The 20958-nt window shown below is 37.1% G+C and overlaps 1 protein-coding gene across 3 annotated transcripts in view; it reads left to right on the top strand.

Moving 5' to 3' along the window:
- The window catches only part of CRY1 (cryptochrome circadian regulator 1), a 106486-nt gene that overhangs the window by 28507 nt on the left and 57021 nt on the right, over positions 1–20958 (top strand).

The following is a 20958-nucleotide window of genomic DNA, read 5'->3' as shown; positions in this document are numbered from 1 at the left end:
TGTATTTTTAGTACAGACAGGGTTTCACTGTGTTAGCCAGGATGGTCTTGATCTCCTGACCTTGTGATCCGCCCACCTCGGCCCCCCAAAGTGCTGGGATTATAGGCGTGAGCCACTGCACCCGGCCCACATTTTTTAAAAAAGAGTTAAAAGGTCATAGTTTCTTTTCAGAAAGACCTGTGTTCTTTCTGGTTCAGCATTTACCCACTAACAACATGCGTGACCTGGGTAGGATATTTAACTTTCTAAGATTGTTTATTTTTAAATGGACATAATACTATCTTAGTCTGTTGTGTGCTGCTATAACACAGTACCACAGACTGGGTAATTTTTAATGAACAAAAATGTATTGCTCATGGGTTTGGAGGCTGGGAAGTCCCAAGATGAAGGAGCTGGCATTTGATAGGGCCTTCTTGCCCCATCATCCCATAGCAGAAGAGCAAAGAGAGGGCAACAGAGAGAGAGCAATAGGAGGCTGAACTTGTCCTTAGATGAAGAACCCACTCCTGTGATCATGGCATTAATGAAATAGAGCCCTCCTGGCCTCAGCACCTCTTAAAGGTCCCACTTCTGAACATATTGCATTGACGATTAAGTTTCTAACATGTGCTTTTTGGGGGACACATTCACACTATAGCACTACATATCTCATAGAATTGTTTGAGTATTAAATGAGATAAAAACACTTAGCATACTATATCTGGGAAATTATACTCAGTAAAATGTATATTAATATCAATGCATATAATATCAATATTTTGTTCTTTTATGTTACATGTAATGAAAAGGATGGAGACTCCAATTGATCACTCTGATCCAGATTAAATTTGATCTCAGATTACCTTTGATCTGCATAGTACCAAAATATTTATTTCACACATATTTATTAAAAACTTGTATTATTTATAGACACAATAAATTGGTGAATTATGTTGAGATCACATAATAGGCTTGAAGTTAACTAAAGCCTGCAGGTCTTTTTCATTTGACCTGATGCCAAGCTCTGTTGAGAGGATTTCTGAACCTAATTGCAGAGCCTTACCTCTGTAGATTCATTTTGTTTTCAACCCAGTGTTCAGCTGTTTGTTATAATTCTGAGTTCTGTCACTGTGAGATCATCGTTACTATTTATGTTGATATAATATACATCATCTACTGGATTGATACTATTTATGTTGATATAGTATACATCATCTACTGGTTTGATATCATGCATTTTGTTTCATATCTAAATTAGAGAACTCTTTATTAAATTATAGAGCTGTATATAGATGACTTTAGAAGTCTTGTCCATTATTTTTTCAAACCTGTATTCATGACCAGGCATGTTGGCTCATGCCTGTAATCTCAACCCTTTGGGAGGCTGAAGTGGGAGGATTGCTTGAGGCCATGAGTTCAAGACCAGCCTGGGTAACATAGCGAGACTTGATCTCTAATAAAAAAAAGAAAAAAAAATTAGCCAAGTGTGGTAGTGCCTACTAGTTTCAGTACTCAGGAGGCTGAGGCAGAAGGGCCACTTGAGCCAGGGAGATTGAGGCTGCAGTGAGCTGTGATCGTGCTACTGCACTCCAGCCTGGGCAACAGAACAAGACCCTGTTTCAGAAAAATAAACAAAACCTCTATTCATGTCCCCTTTTTGGTTATGATATCAATTTGGGGGATTGTAACTTACATTAAAAATAATAGACTAGAAAATATTAGGCACATTATGTTATAATGGCATACTATTTTATGAAACTTTTATTTTAGTTACATACACAAACACGTACATGTTAGTTGCACTGGATCGTTTTTCTTACTATTAATATGAATGACTGCCAGAAAGTTTGAATGTCACTGATTTCATCCACTTATTAGATGAGGAAATAGGTCCAGTGAGATTAAACCACTTGCCCTAGGCCGTATCTATGCTTATAGTGTCTTGATATAAAACATGATTGATTAGATTCCAAATCCTTCTAGCTTTTTTGTGTAATTGAAAATATGAAACTGTCAAGAGATATATGGGACAGAAAGCCTCATGATAGGCTCATTGATATTAGAATCCTTATTCCAGGTTTATATTTATTCATTCAATAATACTTTATTGGCTACAATTCATCCAGTTAAAAATCTTAACAATTCAGAATTTTCTGCCTTCACAAAAAGCATCATTTACTTTGCCATATACTTTTGTCATATGTTATTGCCGATCTAATAATCAGAAAGTGAAAAGAGGTTATCTTAACATGGCCTTATTAGTAATTCTGTTTTTTTACTTTAGAACAAGCATTGTTTTCTAAGTACTTCTAAACTTTGTTTAATAACCATTTCTGTTACTTTCCTGAGGAAAGTAAGCACACTTACTGGCTTGTAAGGAACTTTCTCCACTGATAGCCACCTTTAAAAATCCAACTTGTTTTCTCATCTCCAGTCCTGTAACTATTTTCTCAACTTGAGCTCATTCATTATGTCTGTGGTGTTCTGTTATTCTTGCCAAGAGGTTTATCTTGGACTTCCGTTCTCTCTTTAGGTTTGTACACTCCTATTTAAAGTTTCTTATTGAAGTGTGTGAGTATGTATGTGTGCATCTGTGTCTCAGTGTATGTATTTACCAGGTGCTAGTGGAAGAGGACCTTCTGCATTCTCTGTCATTTATTAATATTATATTATTCTGAGTTATAGGCTGGTATTCTCTTTGTTAATTTTCTTGCCTTGAGCATGAATTTTAAAAGGAGTTGTATTCTCATCTTTAACTTTTTTTAAACTTCAGTTTGAACATTCCTGACACTTTATATATTTGTTTGCTTGTTTATTTTTGAGACAGGGCCTTGCTGTGTTGCCCAGGCTGGAGTGCAGTGGTGTAATCATGGCTTACTACAGCCTCAAACTTCTGGGCTCAAGTGGCCTCAGCCTTCTAAATAGCTGGGACCACAGGCACATGCCACCATGCCCAACTAATTTTTTGGTTGTTTGTTTTTTTGGAGAGACGGTGTCTCACTGTGTTGCCCAGGCTGGTCTTGAACTCCTGGCCTCAATCAGTTCTCTTGACTCAGCCTTACAAAGTGTTGCAATTACAGGTGTGAGCCACCAGTCTTAACCTTAATTAACTTATTCTTATTTTTTCATTTATTTATTCATTCTTATAGAGACAGGATCTTGCTCTGTCACCCAGGCTGGAGTACAGTGGCATGATGATAGTCCACTGTGACCCCCAGCTCCTGGACTCAGGTGATCCTCCCGCCTCAGCCTCCCAACTAGCTAGGAGTACAGGCACATACCACCACACTCAGCTAAGCTGCAACTTTTCTTAAAGGCTTTTGTTTGCTTTTGCAGTTTTACTCAATTATATGCCAGTCCTCTCATCTTTGAAATGTGGGTTTGCGGGAAAACTTTGGAGAGAAAGAAAGAGGCATTCTTCTATTCCCCCACTCCTGATCTTAGTTTTCACTCATTTTACTTATTCACAAGTGGGTAAGGAGGGCTTTATCTTTTTAAATTCCTGTGCCACGTTGCCTCCTGATTTGCCAACCCATTATTTACTGATTATTATTTATGCCTATTAAGTGACAGGCACTCCATAAATCTTTCTACTTGGCATTTGTTGGGCTTTCTTTATACCATTGTCATTGTTTCGTTAGTGTAGATTTTTCAATCTTGATAACAAAAGTATGGCTAAGTATTGTACAATACTTGCTGCAATATATTATGGTGCTTATGTAACTATTTCCCCTTCTGTATTGTAAACACTTGGAAGGCATCTAATGCAGTGACTTTATTTTCTCTTAATTTTTTCTTTTTTTTTATTGTTACATAATAGCTTTACATGTTTCTTACATGCTAGACAATCATTTGTAATCACTTTACTTCTGCCTAAAATATATCATTTAGAATTTTTTTTTAGTGACATCTTTTGGAGACAAACTCTTTTCTCTTTTATCAAAACGTCTATATGTTTGTCTTAATTCTTGAAAGATACCTTCATGAATATAGAATTTTAGGTTTCTGGGTTTGTTACCAGCTTATTGAAAATATTCTTTTGTATTCTGGTTACCTTTATTACTGTTGGAAACTCTTGCTCCTTTGAAGGTAATTTGTCATCTACTCCTATCCTCTTGCTGCTCTGAAGATTTTTTCTTATTTTTTGAAAGATTATTTGTGGGAACTTCCTGAGGGCTTTGATAAGGTTGTCTTTCTCTAGAGCAGTCTTCTGGCTTCCCTGGGCTACACTGGAAGAATTGTCATAGGCTACACATAAAATAAACTAACACTAATAATAGCTGATGAGCTTTAAAAAAAAAAAAAAAAAAGGTCCATTCATATATCTCATAATGTTTTGAGAAAGTTTACAAAATTGTGTTGGGCCACATTCAAAGCCGACCTGGGCCACATGTAGCCTACGGGCCACAGGTTGGATAAGCTTCAGCTAGAAAGAATTTGAACTTACTTATTAAAGGCATTAGAGTCACTACCACTCCAGGGCACTTTAAGTTTATTGTTTGAGATTTCTTGTGCCGCTCTGATGAAAATCCACCCAAGGGCTGACCAGTGCTTACAGCCTATAAATTCTTTACTTTTTATTTATATTTTCCATCTTTTTCTGCTGAGTGCCAAGGCAACCTCACACAAGGTGTGGAAGAGGATTTTGTTTCTGGTTCACCTCTTCCCTAAGGATGTCTAGCCTTTTGGCATCTTGGCTTAATGTTTTGGGGTATCTTAGACTCTCTGTCTTGAGCTGGTTCTAGGCTTTAACTTCTGTCCTTCTTGTACCATGAGGCTGTCAAAACCACTATTAAGGTTCTCTGGGATTATTAGCAAATGTTCTTAAGGCAAAAACTGATTATATATTTAACTTAGCTTTTAGTTTGGGAATTCCTTGTTGTCTTGCCAACTCTTCAGGGAGATATTTTATATATCTTAACCAGTATTTTTGTTTGTTTAGACCAGTTAGATTGATCTAAATAACCTAAGCTGTTACTTGAAATTGAAACCCATTTAGCTTTATTCCCTTTTTGATTTAAATATATGTAGTACCTATGTTTATTTTGCCCTTTTCTTTCTTTCTTTCTTTTTTTTTTTTTTTTTTTTTTTTTTTTTTTTTTTGAGACAGGGTCTTGCTCTGTCTCCTAGGCTCAAGCCATTCTCCTGCCTCAGTCTCCCAAAGTCCTGGGATTATAGGTGTGAGCAATTACACCCAGACCTTTTCATTTTTGATACTGCTTATTTGTGTCTCCTATCTTTTGTCTTGATACATTTTATCAGAGGTTGGTAAGTTTTATTATCTTTTCAGAAAACCAACTTTATTTGCCTTTCCTGTGGTAGGTTTGTTTTTTATTTCAAAATGTCTGTTAATTTTATTTCTTTGTTCTGCTTTTTTTTACACTAACTTATTGAAATGGTGTTAGCTTATTGAATAGCCTGTTTAGCCTATTGAATTTAATAGGCTGAATTCTTAGGCTACTTTTAGCCTTTCCTTTTTTTCTGATTACAAGCATTTAGGTGTGTAAATATCCCTCTAATTGCTACTGTAGTTTAAGTCCACATTCTCTTTAATGTGGTATTTTCATTATTCAGTTCCAAATATTTTCTAAATCTCGTTATGGTTTTTTCCTTTGGTCTGTGAATTATTTAGAATTATACCCTTTGTTATTTATAATATTTATTATAGTCCCAACATGCAAAGTTTTCTAATTATCTTTTCAGTATTAATTTTTAGCATAAATATGTCAAGGTCAGAGACTATACTGTAAATAATTTCAGTTCTTTGAAATTGATATAGACTTTTTTTTAAGTGGTCCAATATATACTGAATTTTTAAAAATGTTCCATGTGTATACTACTCTCTTCATTGTTATTAGATGGAATATTCTTTGTTTTTCCATTAGGTCAAGGTTGTTAATAAGTTGTCCAAATCTTCTTTACTCATTTTTGGTCTGCTTATCTCAATTATTATCAGAAGAATGTTAAAATCCACCCAGTTTAGTCATAGATCTGTCTTTATTTGAAGCTCTGTCATTTTTACTTTACATTTTGAGATGCTAAAATTAAATATATGTCCTCCTGGTGAAGTGAAGGCTTTTGTTTTTATCATTATGAGGTATGGAGAAATATGTGTAAAATATGTATATATTTAGATAATTATTAACCTGGTTAAAGTCATTATGAACATGACTTTATAGTATATTTCTTTAAAGTTCATTATGTTTATAATTAATATAGCTATGGCAGCTTTCTTTGCTATGTTTATGGTCAACTTTTTTGTATCCCTTTTTTTCCCAGACTTTCTGGAGTCTTTTAGACGTCTCTTGTAAATAGCATATATTAACATTTGTTTATTTAGTCTGATAGTTTTTAATTAATTGAAGCCTTTCGTTAGTCTATTTACATTTGTTATAATTACCAAAGCATTTGGATTTATTGTCATGTTATTTTGTGTTTTCTTTTTGTCCTTCCTGTTCTATTTTTTAATCTTCTTTTAAATTCTATTGTTTTAAATTTCATTTTCTTTCTAATCACTAGATTTATTAATCAATTTATCAGACTTATTAATAAATTTATTAATTAATAAAATAATTACACATTATTTTAGCTAGAGTAAACACTAAGTTTATTCTAGAGTAAACACTAAAAGAGTGTTTAGAAATTACCAGAAGCACATTGATTAATGTCTAAAGTTAATAATTTTGTCTATTTATTGGATAATTCAAGGCCCTTGAAACGCAAACTCTAATTACTTTTCTTCTGATTTATATATTCTACTTCTGTTCATTTCTCTGTTTTCGTTTTTACAAACCAAAATGTATTATTCTTGTTTTATAAGGCCGGTATTTATTTACCCACATACCTACCATTTACAATGTTCTTTATTCTTTCTAGCATCTCAGCTGTTCCATTTGGGAACATTTTTCTTTTATCTCAGATATATCTTTTAGAATTCTCTATAGAAAAAGACTGGTAATGGTAAACTCTCAGATTTGTTTGAAGATACTGGCCTTGTTTACACTGGATATAGAATTCTAGGTTGACAGTGATTTTCTCTCAGCCTGTTGGGGATGTAGTTATAGTCAGCTGCCACTCCCTCTCATACTTTTTTGGGAAGTAATATCTTGTATCTTTTTGTCTAATTTTAAATATTCTCTTTCTCTGACATGTTCTGAAGTTTTTCAATTATGAATCTCGGTCTGAGTTTCTTTGTATTTACTTCTCTTGGATTTATAGGGCTCCTTGAAACCTGTTTGTTGCTATCTTTCATCAGCTTTGAAAGTTTTTCAGCTGTTACTTTTTCAGATATTGCCTTGCCTTGTTTTATTTTCTCTTTTTAGAAGTACATCTGTGGCTGGGCACAGTGGCTCACGCCTGTAATCCCAGCACTTTGGGAGGCTGAGGCAGGCGAATCACCTGACATTGGAAGTTCAAGACCAGCCTGACCAACATGGAGAAACCCCATCTCTACTAAAAATACAAAAAATTAGTCGGGCATGGTGGCACATGCCTATAATCCCAGCTACTCAGGAGGCTGAGGCAGGAGAATCGCTTGAACCCGGGAGGCAGAGGTTGTGGTGAGCTGAGATTGCACCATTGCACTCCAGCCTGGGCAACAAGAGTGAAATTCCGTCTCAAAAAAAAAAATGTATACATGTGTTAGACTTTTTTACTGCACTCTTCATATCTTCTTCCTATTTTCCATCTCTTTGGCTCTCTGTACTTCATTTTTAAAAATGTCTTTTTATCGGCTATGCTATAAATTTTATTTTTAACTGTGTCTGTTAAGTTTGGATTTCAATTATTATATTTTTCAAAATATGTAGAGGTTTTCTTTGGTTCTTTTTCAAATTTGCCATTTCTTATTCCTTGCCTTTATTTTTTACTTTAAACATGTTGATTAAATTATATTGGCTCTGCCTTCAAAATGTATCCAAGTTCAGACCATCTCATGCTTCCACATTAACTACCAAATAATTTCCCTTCAGGTTCTCTAGTTCTCTCCTTTCTCTTCAGCCCATTGTGATCCTTCATAATCACAAGTAGGATCAACCTCTAGTGGCTTACATCTCAGAGTAAAAGGCAAAGTTTACAAGATGTCATGTGAACTGGAACTTGATAACTTTCTAACCTAATCTCTTGCCACTCTTTCACTCTCTGTGCTGTAGCCATACTGGTTTTTTGAGTATTCTTTTTAAAGTGCCATGCATATTCTTCATCTGTGTTGTACATCTGCTGTTCCCTTTGCACAGAATGTTTCCCTACCAGCATTGCTTGTTCTCCTCCTTTCCTTTAGGTCTCTGCACAGATGTTCTATTGTCAGTGAGTCTTTTCTTGACTTGTTTCATATAAAATACCAGTCTCCATTCCTGTACTCCCTGAAGTCCCAGTTTCCCCTTTAACTTTGTTTTATTCAGTTATTACCATTTGAACAGTTTGCTTTATTGTTTTTGTATTTTTCTGTCTTTACTCCATCTCCTTCTAGAATATTAGCTTCAAATTGTAGGAAGTTTGACTTTAAAAAAATCACAGGTATGTTTCTAATATCTAGTACAGTCTTTAGTACATAAGTTCTCAATAAATATTTGTTGAATAAATAAATGATTAAAAGTGTTATTCAAGGGACTGCCATTGTGGTGAGGGGGCACTGTCATTTTAGGAGAGTCTCAAATCTAATTACATTAGATTTTTTAGAATTCTCTATAGTAAAAGGCTGCTAATGGTCAACTCTCCCAAGTTTGTCTGAAGATACCATCCTTATTTACACTGGATGTAGAATTCTAGGTTCTTTGATGGCTTTCTTGATTTTCTTTTTCTTCTCTTTCTCTTTAAAAATCATTCTTACCAAGTAACCATTAGAAAAATCTCATGCAAACTTGGGATAGTTGTTTACAGTTTATATCATAGATCAGAAAAATCAGAATAATTTTCAGCATTTTTGAATAATTTTTTTGAGAAGGGAAATTTCTTTTAGACTGACTACAGAAAATCATTATATATAGTTCTAAGACAATTTGCCTTTTACAAATGCTTAACAGATTTTATTTAATTTTATATAAGTCTCCTAAAGTACCCAAGTAGATCTTCTCCTGATTTTCCCTCCTCTTTGTAGTCACAATATAGTGTTCTTTAAAAATAGATAAAAATTAGTAGGAACCTTAGATTACAATTACCTCTATGTGGTTTTCAAAATCATGGTGGCATAAGTTATATAGATTTGTGCTAGTATAATTCAACTCTAGAAGGTATATATACTTCTATTAAAGATCATTTTGTGCTACTGTCACAAAGTGAAATGCTATGATAGTTAAAAGGCCCACATCAAAGATTATCTTCGTGAAACTTTGTGGACCTTCCTTGACAGATTGACTCCTCTGTGCTGTGAACTTTGATAATGCAGTTCAATAGATAATATTCATATCTCATTCTCATTAAATTTGGAAGACTTCAAGGATGGGAATTCTGTATCTTCTTATGTATCTATTTATTTTTAAAGCTTTATTGATTTCTTTTTAACTCAAGAAAATACCCAATTGTCGATTGAAAGAATGAGTGAATGAAAGTCCTTCAGATACGATTTTCTGCATTTTATTGGTCACTAATATTTTACCATGAAAACGACATAAAAGCAGTAGGACTATAAGAATATTAAAAATTAATATGGGCCTAAATGTGACTTCTTACCTAAATAAGATAATGTGACTCAAAGGATTATTTAAGAATAGTTCTGTTGTTTCTATTTGTTTGTTTTTTCTCTACATAAAAAATGTTTTTCATATAATTATATAACATCTATATGGTTAGGGAACATTTTTATTTTCAAATGTGTAAACGCATGTAATTGAAATTTGTTTTCAGTCCATGACAGGTTCATAACCCTCTTTTTTGAAATTTTTAAAGTGTTTCTCTACTTTTCTTATTTTAATCATTGAAAACCACATCATAGTTGGTGGTTATCTTAATTGGATTTTTTTTGTTCTTTCATTATTTTCATTTTTCTAGAGCGCTCCTACTCACTTCCTGTTGAGTCTCCTTATCAAAGTGTCTGAATCTTTCCGTCCTGCTCTTTCTCATCCATTCCACTCTTCCTTTCTTTCATCCTGCCCCCCTCCTTCTTTCCTAATTGACATCCAAACATCCATTTTTCCTTTCTGAGACTGGTTAGTCTGTCCTTCCAAGGCTGGTTAGTCTGTCTCTGTCATCTTTACAAAGGTCCATCTCAGAAATGTCTGTCCTTTCTGTCAACCTTTCTTCCTTTCTGTGTTAGTCTGTTTGTTCTGCTGTGAGGGAACATCTCAGACTAGTAATTTATAAAGAAAAGAGGTATTTGGGCACACACTTCTGCAGGCTATACATGAAGCATTGTGCTGACATTTGCTTCTGTTGACGGCCTTGGGAAACTTAAAATTGTGGCAGAAGGTGAAACGGAAGCAGGAGAATCACATGATGAGAGGGAGCAAGAGAGAGGGGAGGAGGTGCCAGGGTCCTTTAAACGACCAAATCTTACATGAACTAATAGATAGCACCAAGCCATTCATGAGGTATCTGCCCTAGTGACCCAAATGGCTTCCACTAGGCCCACCTCCAATACTGGAGGTCACATTTCAACATGAGCTTTGTAGGGACAGAATGTCCAAATCATATCACTTATTCTGTCTTTCCCTTCCTTTTTTTGTTCTACCTGCCTATCCTACCTTCCTTCTTCCAAACTTCCCTGCCCTTGCCATCTTTCTTCCCAGCCCTCCTCAGTTTCTCTCTCTACCTTCCCATTTTTTCTAGCTTTTTCTTCTTCTTTCCATTATTCCTATGTTCTTATAGAAAGATGTTCTCTTGCTTTTAATCTCCGTTTGTGTCTCCCCCACTTTCTGTCTTGTAACCACTCCATTTTCTTTATCTCCTTACTTCCTTGAATGCCTTCGTTTTTCTTCCATCCAACTGTTCTTCCACATGTACATCTAGTTTTATAGCATTTAGGGTCATTTCTACAGTAAGTCCCAAATTTATATCTACTATTGCAGATGTCTAGCTTAAATTCCAGAATTATGTACATCATTTTATAATTAACAAGTCCTCTTCGATGTCTCATAGGCACTTCAAACTAAATATATGTTAAATTGAGCATTTCTACTTCTGGAAGTGGCTGATTTGGTTGTCTTAGACCAAACACCATGTTTGTATGCTAAAAATACATGGAAAGCTCAGAAAATATTTTTTAAAAATCTCTTTGAAGCCATCAAAGAGTTACAAAGATAGTAAGAATTTGGCTGAACACGATGACTCACACCTGTAATTCTAGCACTTTGGGAGGCCGAAGTAGGGAGATCACTTGAGGTCAGGAGTTTGAGACCAGCCTGGCCAACATGGTGAAACCCCAACTCTACTAAAAAAAAATACAAAAATTAGCCAGGCATGGTGGCATGTGCCTGTAGTCCCAGCTACTCAGGAGGCTGAGTCAGGAGAATCGCTTGAACCCAGGAGGCGGAGGCTGCAGTGAGCCAAGATCGCACTATTGCACTCCGCTCTGGCCAACAGAATGAGACTCTATCGCAAAACAAGCAAAAAAAAGACAGTAAGAATTTGTGGGGCTAAGATCTGGAGGAAAAGGAAAACCAAGATAATTGAACTTGACATTTGATGCTGCTTTTTCCTTAATGCAAAAGTCAATTCTGAAAATTACAATGGTGACTGAGCAACTGAGCAGAATTTTTAGCAGTCGGGTTGGGCTGAAAGGGAAAAAAATGGAGTTCAGAGACTAACAAGGAAGAGGAGCCCTGGACTATTTCAACTTGTGGTTGAGACCCCTGAAAGGCAATATCCTAGGAATAGAGTGAATAAAATATCCTGTACAAGCACTAAAGCCCATAGGGAAATCAGCTTAATACTTAACTGATTAATGATATTAGATCATATTTCAGAAGTGCGCCACAAGTAAATGTTAAGATTCTCTAGGCCGGGCGCGGTGGCTCAAGCCTGTAATCCCAGCACTTTGGGAGGCCGAGGCGGGCGGATCACGAGGTCAGGAGATCGAGACCATCCTGGCTAACACGGTGAAACCCCGTCTCTACTAAAAATACAAAAAGAAATTAGACAAGCGTGGTGGCGGGCGCCTGTAGTCCCAGCTACTCCGGAGGCTGAGGCAGAAGAATGGCGTGAACCCGGGAGGCGGAGCTTGCAGTGAGCCGAGATCGCGCCACTGCACTCCAGTCTGGGCGACAGAGCGAGACTCCGTCTCAAAAAAAAAAAAAAAAAAAAGATTCTCTAAAGGAGAATATCTATAGCTTTTTAAATATAATGTCTGGAACACAGTAAAAAATAACCAGGCATTTTGAAAGACAAAAAATGGCTGAAACCAGGAGGAAAAAAACAGACAATTAGAAACTGACTCGTAAGAAATCCACATTAGAGTTATCAATCATGGATTTAAAAAGAACTGTGTTTAATATTTTCAAAAATTGAAAATGATAGGGAATTTTGACAGCTTTAAATAAGCAAATGAAAATATTAGAAATGGAGAATACAATAGCTGAAGTTAACAAGTCAGTGGATAGGCTTACCAGAAGATTAGATATAGCTGAGGAGGTAATTGATGAACTGATAGTTCAGAAGAAATAGCCAGATTCAAACACAAAAGAGATAATAGGATGGAAAATACAGAAAATCGCATGAGAGATATATGGTATTTGGTAAAGGAATCTGAAATGTTTGTACTGAAATTCCAAAAGGAGAGGAGAGATAAACAGAATCTGCAGATCAAATATGAAGGAAATTCTAGAGGGGTTTTGCCAGGCAAAAGGAAAATGATTCTACATAGAAATACAGAGATACAGAAAGATATAAAGAGCAGCAGAAACCATGAGTATATGGATAAATCTGAATGAATGGCTGGGCACGGTGACGCACACCTGTAATCCCAGCACTTTGGGAGGCCGAGGTGGGCGGATCATGAGGTCCGGAGTTTGAGACCAGCCTGGCCAACGTAGTGAAACTGTCTCTACTAAAAATACAAAAAGTTAGCCAGGTATGGTGGCAGGTGCCTGTAATCCCAGCTACTCAGGAGGCTGAGGCAGGATAGTGGCGTGAACCCAGGAGGAAGAGGTTGCAGTGAACCAAGATCACGCCACTGCACTCCAGCCTGGGCGATAGAGCAAGAGTCCATCTCAGGAAAAAAAAAAAATCTGAATGAATACTAGCATTCAAAAAATAATGTAATTGCTTTGAACAGCTATTATATAATACTTGTTTTCTATATTAGTCTACCTATTGGTTTGTCAATTCTGTCTTTAAAAATTTTCATTTTGTTGATCTTTTATAATTTTTTTTAGTCTCAATTTTATTTTGCGCCAACCTTGATTGGTTTTTTCCTCTATGAATTTTGGGTTTGCTTTGTTTTTGCTTTTCTGGTTCCTTGTAATACTTTGTTAGATTGTTTATTTGAAATCTTCCTACTTTTTTGACATAGGTGTTTGTCTTAGTCTGTTCTCACACCGCTGTGAAGAAATATCTGAGACTGGGTAATTTATAAAGAAAAGAGGTTTAATTGACTCACAGTTCTGCAGGGCTGGGGAGGCCTGAGGAAACTTACAATCATGGCAGAAAGGGAAGCAAACTCATCCTTCTTCACGTGGCAGCAGGAAGGAAAATGAGTGCCAAGCAAAGGGGGAAGCTTCTTATAAAATCATCAGATCTCATGAGAACAAATTCACTATAAGGAGAACAGCATAGTGGGAACTGCCTCCATGATTCAATTACCTTCCACCTGGTTCCTCCCACAACGCTTTGGGATTATGGGAACTACAATTCAAGATGAGATTTGGGTGTGGACACAGAGCCAAACCATATCAGTGTTTTTTGCTATAAGCTTCTTAATACTGTTTTTGTTGTGGTCCATAGGTTTTGTTATGTTGGTTTTTGACTTTCATTTGTTTTAATAAATGTTTAAGTCTTTTTCTTAATTTCTTCATTGATCCATTGGTCATTCAGAAGTGAGTTCTTTGATTTCCCTATATTTGTATAACTTCAAAAGTTCTTGTAGTGATTTATAATTTTATTCCATTGTGGTCAGAAAAGATACTTGATAAGATTTCAGTTATCTTAAATTTGTTGTGTCTTGTTTTGTGATCTAACGTGTGGTCTATCCACAGAATTTTTCATATGCCAGTGAAAAGAATGTGTATTCTACAACTGTGGGATGAAGTGTTCTAAATGTCTGTTAGGTCCATTTGGTCTTGAGTGCAGTTTAAGTCCTGTGTTTCTTTGTTGATTTTCTTCTGCCTAGACGATCTTTTCAGTGCTGTGAGTTGGATGGTTAAGTCCCTATTATTGTAATGGAATCTGTCCTTTTAGATTGAATAATATTTGCTTTATATCTGGGTGCTCCAGTGTTAGATATATTTACAGTTGTTATATCCTCTTGTTGAATTGATCCTTTTATCATTGTATTATGAACTTTTGTTTCTTTTTAGTTTTTGACTTAAATTCTGCTTTGTCTAATGTAAATATTGCTATTCCTTTTTGCTTTTGGTTTTTCTTTGTGTGGAATATCTTTATTCATCCCTTCACGTTCATTCTATATGTTTCTTACAGATGAATTAAGTTTCTTGTTGGCAGCATACAATTGGATCATTTTGTTTTTAAAATCTATTTGGCTACTCTATAGCTTTTTAGTGGGAAATTTAATCAATTTATTGTTCAAGGTTATTACTGATTGGCGAGGTTTTATTCCTGTCACTTTGTTAGTTGTTTTGTATATTCTCTCTTTCTTTCTCTCTTATTATTTGTCATTGTGGTTTGGTGGTTTTCTGTAGTTGTAAGTTTTTATTCTTTTTCTAATTTGTGTATCTGTTCTACCAGTGAGTTTTATACTTGTGCATATTTACATGATACTGATTATTGTCTTCGTGTTTTTACATGTAGGATGCCCTTGAGCATTTCTTTTTTTTTGAGACATTCTCACTCTGTCACCCAGCCTGAAGTGTAGTCACATGATCTTGTCTCACTGGAACCTCCACCTCCTAGGTTCAAGTGATTCTTGTGCCTCAGCCTCCCGAGTAGCTGGGATTACAGGTGTGTGCCACCATGCCCAACTAATTTTTTTCCTTTTTTTTTTTTTTAGACAGAGTTTTGCCTGTCACCAGGCTGGAGTGCAGTGATGCAGTCTTGGCTCACTGCAACCTCTGCCTGCTGGGTTCAAGCGATTCTCCTGCCCCAGCCTCATGAATAGCTGGGGCTACAGGTGTGTGCCACCACACCCAGCTAATTTTTGTATTTTTAGGAGAGACGGGGTTTCGCCATGTTAGCCATGCTTGTCTTGATCTCTTGACCTCATGATCCACCCACTTCAGCCTCCCAAAGTGCTAGGATTATAAGCATGAGCCACCGCACCCGACTGCCCTTGAGAATTTGTTGTAAGCCTTATCTAGTGGTGATGAATTTCCTCAGTTTTGCTTGTCTGGGAAAGATTTTATTTCTCCCTTGTTTCTGAAGGATATCTTTGCTGAGTATGGTATTTTTGGTGGCAATTTTTTTCTCTTAGCACTTTGAATAGATCATCCCATTTTCTCCTGGCCTGTGAGGTTTCTTCAGAGAAATCTGCTGTTAGTCTATTGGAGATTTCCTTATATATGACTTGACACTTTTGTCTTGCTGGTTTTATAATTCTCTCTTTAAGTTTTGACAGTTTGACTATAACGTGCCTTGGGGAATGATTTGGATTGGATCTATTTGGGGACCTTTGAGCTTCCTGGATCTGAATGTGCGTATTTCTTCGCAGACTTGAGAAGTTTGCTGCTGTGATTTTATTAAATAGATTTTCCTACACCTTTTCCCTTCTTCTTCTTCTGAAACTCCCATAGTACAAAGTTTTGTTTGCTTAATGTTGTCCCATAAGTCTTGTAGGCTTCCTTCATTCTTTTTCATTCTTATTTCCTTTTCTTTCTCCGATGACAAATTTCAAATAACTTACCTTCATATTCAGAGATTCTTTCTTTTTGGTCAAAGTGTGCTGCTGAAGCTCTCTATTGTATTTTTTAAAATTTCATTTATTGAATTCTTCAGCTATAGCATTTTTGTTTGGTTCTTCTTATTTATATCTCTTTGTTGAATTTCTTGTTTATATTGTGAATTGTTTTCCTGATTTCATTGAATAGTCTGTCCCTGCATTGATGTCTGTGCATCTGGTAGAACAGTTGTCTCTTCCAAACTTTCGAAAATATCTTTCATAGAGTCAGACTTTCACCTGTTTTTGGGTTTTAGTGTGCCACTTGGAAAAGGGTATGGTGACTCTCTTTCCAGATAGGTGCAGTGGTATAGTCTCCATGCAGCTGCTTCAGCTGCATTCAACATCAGCATTAACTGTGGGCACCTCAGTGACCTAGGCTGTAGAACTTTGTGGCGGCAGCAGCAGCAGCAGCAGCAGCAGCAGCATAGATGGTTAACGTCCTTGGTGTCATAGGCTTTTTGGGATTCTTCTGTTCTCATTTTCCCCACAATTGGGAGACTTAGCCAAGGGGATCCCACTTATTGTCAGGTCTGACACAATTTACAAGCAGCTGCAGCAGCTCTGGGTTCCAGGTGCAGATGTCCAGAGCAGCTGTGGGGCAGACGGAGGTCCTAGTCTCAGGGTCTCATGACCCTATTTTGGCACCTGGGTCTTGGAGTGCAGGTTTACTTTCTCTGGCAGGGTTGGATGCTGGTTGCCCATAGAACCAAAATCTGTGACTCAGGTACCATCTAGCAGCTTGGCCTCAGGAAGCTGAGTTGTAGCTATGATTCTACCCCTGAAGGAGGCAGAACACAGCTCTGGTCTGACTCCATGGAAGAAGGGGTACTCTGGAGGTTTGAGCCTAGGGAGCAAAGTACAGCTGCAGTTTGGGAATCTGAGCCAGTAGGGCTCAGTGGCAACTTGGGTTCTAGAGGATGATCAACTGTGTAGTAATAATTCTAGACCCCAGTATAGTGGGGCTCAGCAGTATCCTCCCTCTGGGAGGCCAGATGTAGTGGCAGCAAATACACAGAATGGCAGAGCACAGCTGTCATTAGACCCTGCGAGGAACAAGGAACAACACAGTGCTGACTCCACCATTAAGGGAGATGGGTATCTCAGCAACTCATGCTCTAGGTAGCTAGACCAGTTACACAGAAGCAGGGTACTAGAGTTGTTTGGCCTGTAGGGCAGAGTATCTCAGCTTAGCCACTGCTTTTTTACCCTGGGATGCAGGCTACTACATCAGCTCAGCTCTGAGATGTGCAGCTGCTGAGCTCAGCCAAGACACCTATTCCCAGAGGGTGATAATGCTACTTCAGCTCCAGCTTGGGGGAGTGTGACTATTCTGGAAAGACCAGGAACCATCTCTCTGGGATGTAAGGCTCCACTTCAGCTTAGGTACTGTGAAGCACGATCCTTCTTCTGGGTGGCCAAGTCACCATTTCCTGGGATGCAGGGCACTGCTTCAACTTAGGCTTTAGGGAGACATGACTACTCGGAGTGGCCAAAATACTGTTTTTGCAAGAGTCAAGATACTACTTCAGCTCAAGCAGAAGGGTGGAGGGGTAAGTAAAGTGACTCTACCTCTGCTTGGCCCCACAGGAAAGGAAGCTTGGCTTGGGGATGTTGGACCACTTGGCTGGGGCGGTGGTTAAGTTGCATCCTAGTCTCAGAGATGAAGGAGAGTCATGGCTACTCACCCCCAGAGCAAGACATCCTCCAGCCATAGTTCCAATTCTACGATGGCAATAGCGTAGTAGCCGCAGGGTGTGGAGCCTAGTGTTTGCTTTTTCTCTAGGGTGAGCACAGTTACATGGACTCCAGGTAATTCCATCAGCTGGACTTTGTACCTGTGAGGTAAGATCTCTGCATGTCCAAGGTGTTGATGGAGGTTGCTGGGATCCTCTTGCTTATCTCCTCACCATGAGGAGAAGTTCCTCCTGGCTTTCAACTGATCCCATTTGGAGAATGGGGTGATGGAGACTCGGCATTTCCTTCCATTCTCCGTGTGGCCATCCTAAGTTTCTGTACTCACCAGGGTTTCTGTTGTTCCTGTGATGTACCCCAGTGTTCTCCCTTAGCTATTGTCTTCAAAATACATTTGTTTATTTGTTGTTCTGTCTGTCTGTGTGAGGGCAATGAGTGCTAGAGGCTTCTAGTTTACCATCTTACTCAGATCCAGTATCTCATTACCTGGTCAAGTATTTTGTAGAATGCTCCTCAATTTGATTTTGTTTGGTATTTTCTCATAGTTATATTAAGATTATGCATTTTTGGGGAAAAATGCCACAGAGGTATTGTGCCTTTTTAAAAAATATCAGGGGATATGTGGTATCGGTATGTCTTGTTACAAATGATACTAACCTTGATTACGTGTTTCAGTTTATGTCTGCCAGGTTTCTCTGCTGTAAAATTACTATTTTCTTCTGTAATTAATATTTTGGGAGAGATACTTTGAGACTATGTAAATATTCTGTGTCTCCTTAAACATTCAGCCATTAATTTTCGTATTCAATGGTAGATCTTGCCTGTATTATGTTCTATTCTGATGATTTTTCTATTCCCTTCATTCATCCTATATTTATTAGTTGGAATTCTTCTGTGATGAAGAATTGTTCCTTCTCCCTCATTGGTGTATTCAGTCATTCATTTATAAAAGTACAGACTCGTCAGTATATCTTTTTTACTCTTTGGGTCATAATCTACTGCTATTACTGTTTATTTCATTTAAATTGTTCCAGTGTTGGCACCCATCCTGTTGTTTGACATGCACCAATCCTATTTTTCTTGAGCACTTTTTTCTGACACTATGAAATGCTCCAGTTCATCTGTTTTCCTTTCCCCAGCCCTGGAATCAGCCACTGCTCTGTTGAGTCCTGGTTATTCTTGTTAGGGAATAATAATTAAAAACCAAAATCTGGGTGCTGTATTCAACTTTTACAACCTTATTTTTCTTTTCCTGGTACTCTTCCCCACCTCTACGCCATAGTTCTACCTCTGTAAAACCATCTGAAAATCTTGAATTCATCTAACGTAAAAATAGGAATATCAGAAAACCAGCATATATAGCTCTGCCATTTGCTTTTGTAAACATGTTGAACATATTTCATTTAGTTCCATATTAATCCTGTAAAACCTAGAAGTAGATTTTATACATGATTTTTGGCCTATAGTGTTATGTTGCAGCAGCTTCTAAAAATACACATGGAATAGTAAAAGTCCTGGATTTCAAATACTGTTATGTGATTTAGAGATTAGGAAGGCATAAATTACATAGCCTTATGCTAGTGTAAGTCAACCTCAGAAGTTAAAAAATACTTCAAGTAAAGACCAACTTAAGCTGCTCTCACAAAGTGCCATGATAGATATAAAAAGACCCAGATTAGTTACCATCTTTCTATTATAAAACCTTAGAGATCTTCCCTAGTATAATTGCTTTCCTTTTTTATGTCCTTTAACATTGGGGACATCAATGATACAGTGCATTAATTAATATAACAAATAAATTTGCATATTTTAATATCATTAAATGGTGGCGATTCTAAGGAGTAGAATTTTTTTTTTTTTTTTTTTTTTGGTATCCTAAGTAAATGCCCAAATGTTGGCTGTATAAATGAAAGAAGGTACCTCAGAATAGGCAGTTCTACATGTTATCTAATAAATTCTTAGCTTCACCTCTTACATTTCTCTCTGTAAGTGTAGAACAGTTTCTGTCATATAGTTGTATAGCTTCCATAGGCCGGACGCAGTGGCTTATGCCTGTAATCCCAGCACTTGGGAGGTTGAGGCAGGAAGATCACTTGAGGCTGGGAGTTCAAGACCAGCCTGGTCAACATAACAAGATCCCATCTCTTTTTTTTTTTTTCTTAAAAGAAACGTTATATAGCATCCATAAAGTCAAGAGATATTTCTCACTTTCAAAGATGAAATCAAGTGTATATGCAGTATATTTGAGGTTTATGACAGGCTCATAACTCACTTATTAGTAATTGACCTTTTTTGTTACAGAATATCATGTCAGATTTAGGATTCTAAAATTTTGGTTTGGTAATATATTTTATTACGGTAGGAATACTTGAGATCTACCCCGCTGAAAGATTTTCAAGTGTAAGATACATTATTAACTATAGTCACAAAGGTGTACAATAGATTTTTAGGAAGTATTCATCTTTTGGCTGGGCACAGTGGCTCATGCCTGTAATTTCAGCACTTTGGGAGGCCAAGGGGGGTGGATCATGAGGTCAGGAGTTTGAGACCAGCCTGCAATATGGTGAAACTCCATCTCTACTAAAAATACAAAAATTAGCCAGGTGTGGTGGTGTATGCCTATAGTCCCAGCTACTCGAGAGGCTGGGGCAAAGGAATCACTTGAACCAGGAGGCAGAGGTTGCATTGTGCCAATGCACTCTAGCCTGGGTGACAGAGCAAAGACTCCATTTCAAAAAAAAAAAACTTAGCCAGGTGTGGTGGTGCACACCTGTAATCCCAGTTACTCAGGAGGCTGAGGCAGGAGAATTGCTTGAGCCTGGGAGGTGGAGGCTGCAGTGAGCTGAGATTGTGCCACTGCACTGCAGCCTGGGTAACAGAGCGAGACTCTTGTCTCAAAAAAACAAACCAAAAAAAAAAAAAAAGAAAAGAAGTATTCATCTCTCATAACTGACACTTTATACCTGTCAATTAGCAATTTCCTGTTTCTCCTTTCCTGTTAGCACCAGATAGCCACCATTCTATGCATTCTCTGCTCTATGGGTTTGACAATTTCATATACCTCATATAAATGGAATCATGCAGTATTAGTCCTTTTTTCACTAGCTTATTTCACTTAGCACAATGTCGTCAAGGTTCATCCATGTTGTCACATATTGAAGGATTGCTTCTTTTTAATAGCCGAATAATATTCCATTGTGTGTATATTTTATATTTGTGTGTATGTATGTATATATGTGTTTGTGTTTATGTATGTACGTATGTATAGTATTTTCTTTATCCATTCTTTTGTGAATGGATTCATTCCA

This window comes from Macaca mulatta, chromosome 11 (assembly GCF_049350105.2).
Source record: "Macaca mulatta isolate MMU2019108-1 chromosome 11, T2T-MMU8v2.0, whole genome shotgun sequence".
In the NCBI taxonomy this organism is placed as follows: domain Eukaryota; kingdom Metazoa; phylum Chordata; class Mammalia; order Primates; family Cercopithecidae; genus Macaca; species Macaca mulatta.
This window is presented reverse-complemented; position numbering and strand designations above follow the sequence as displayed.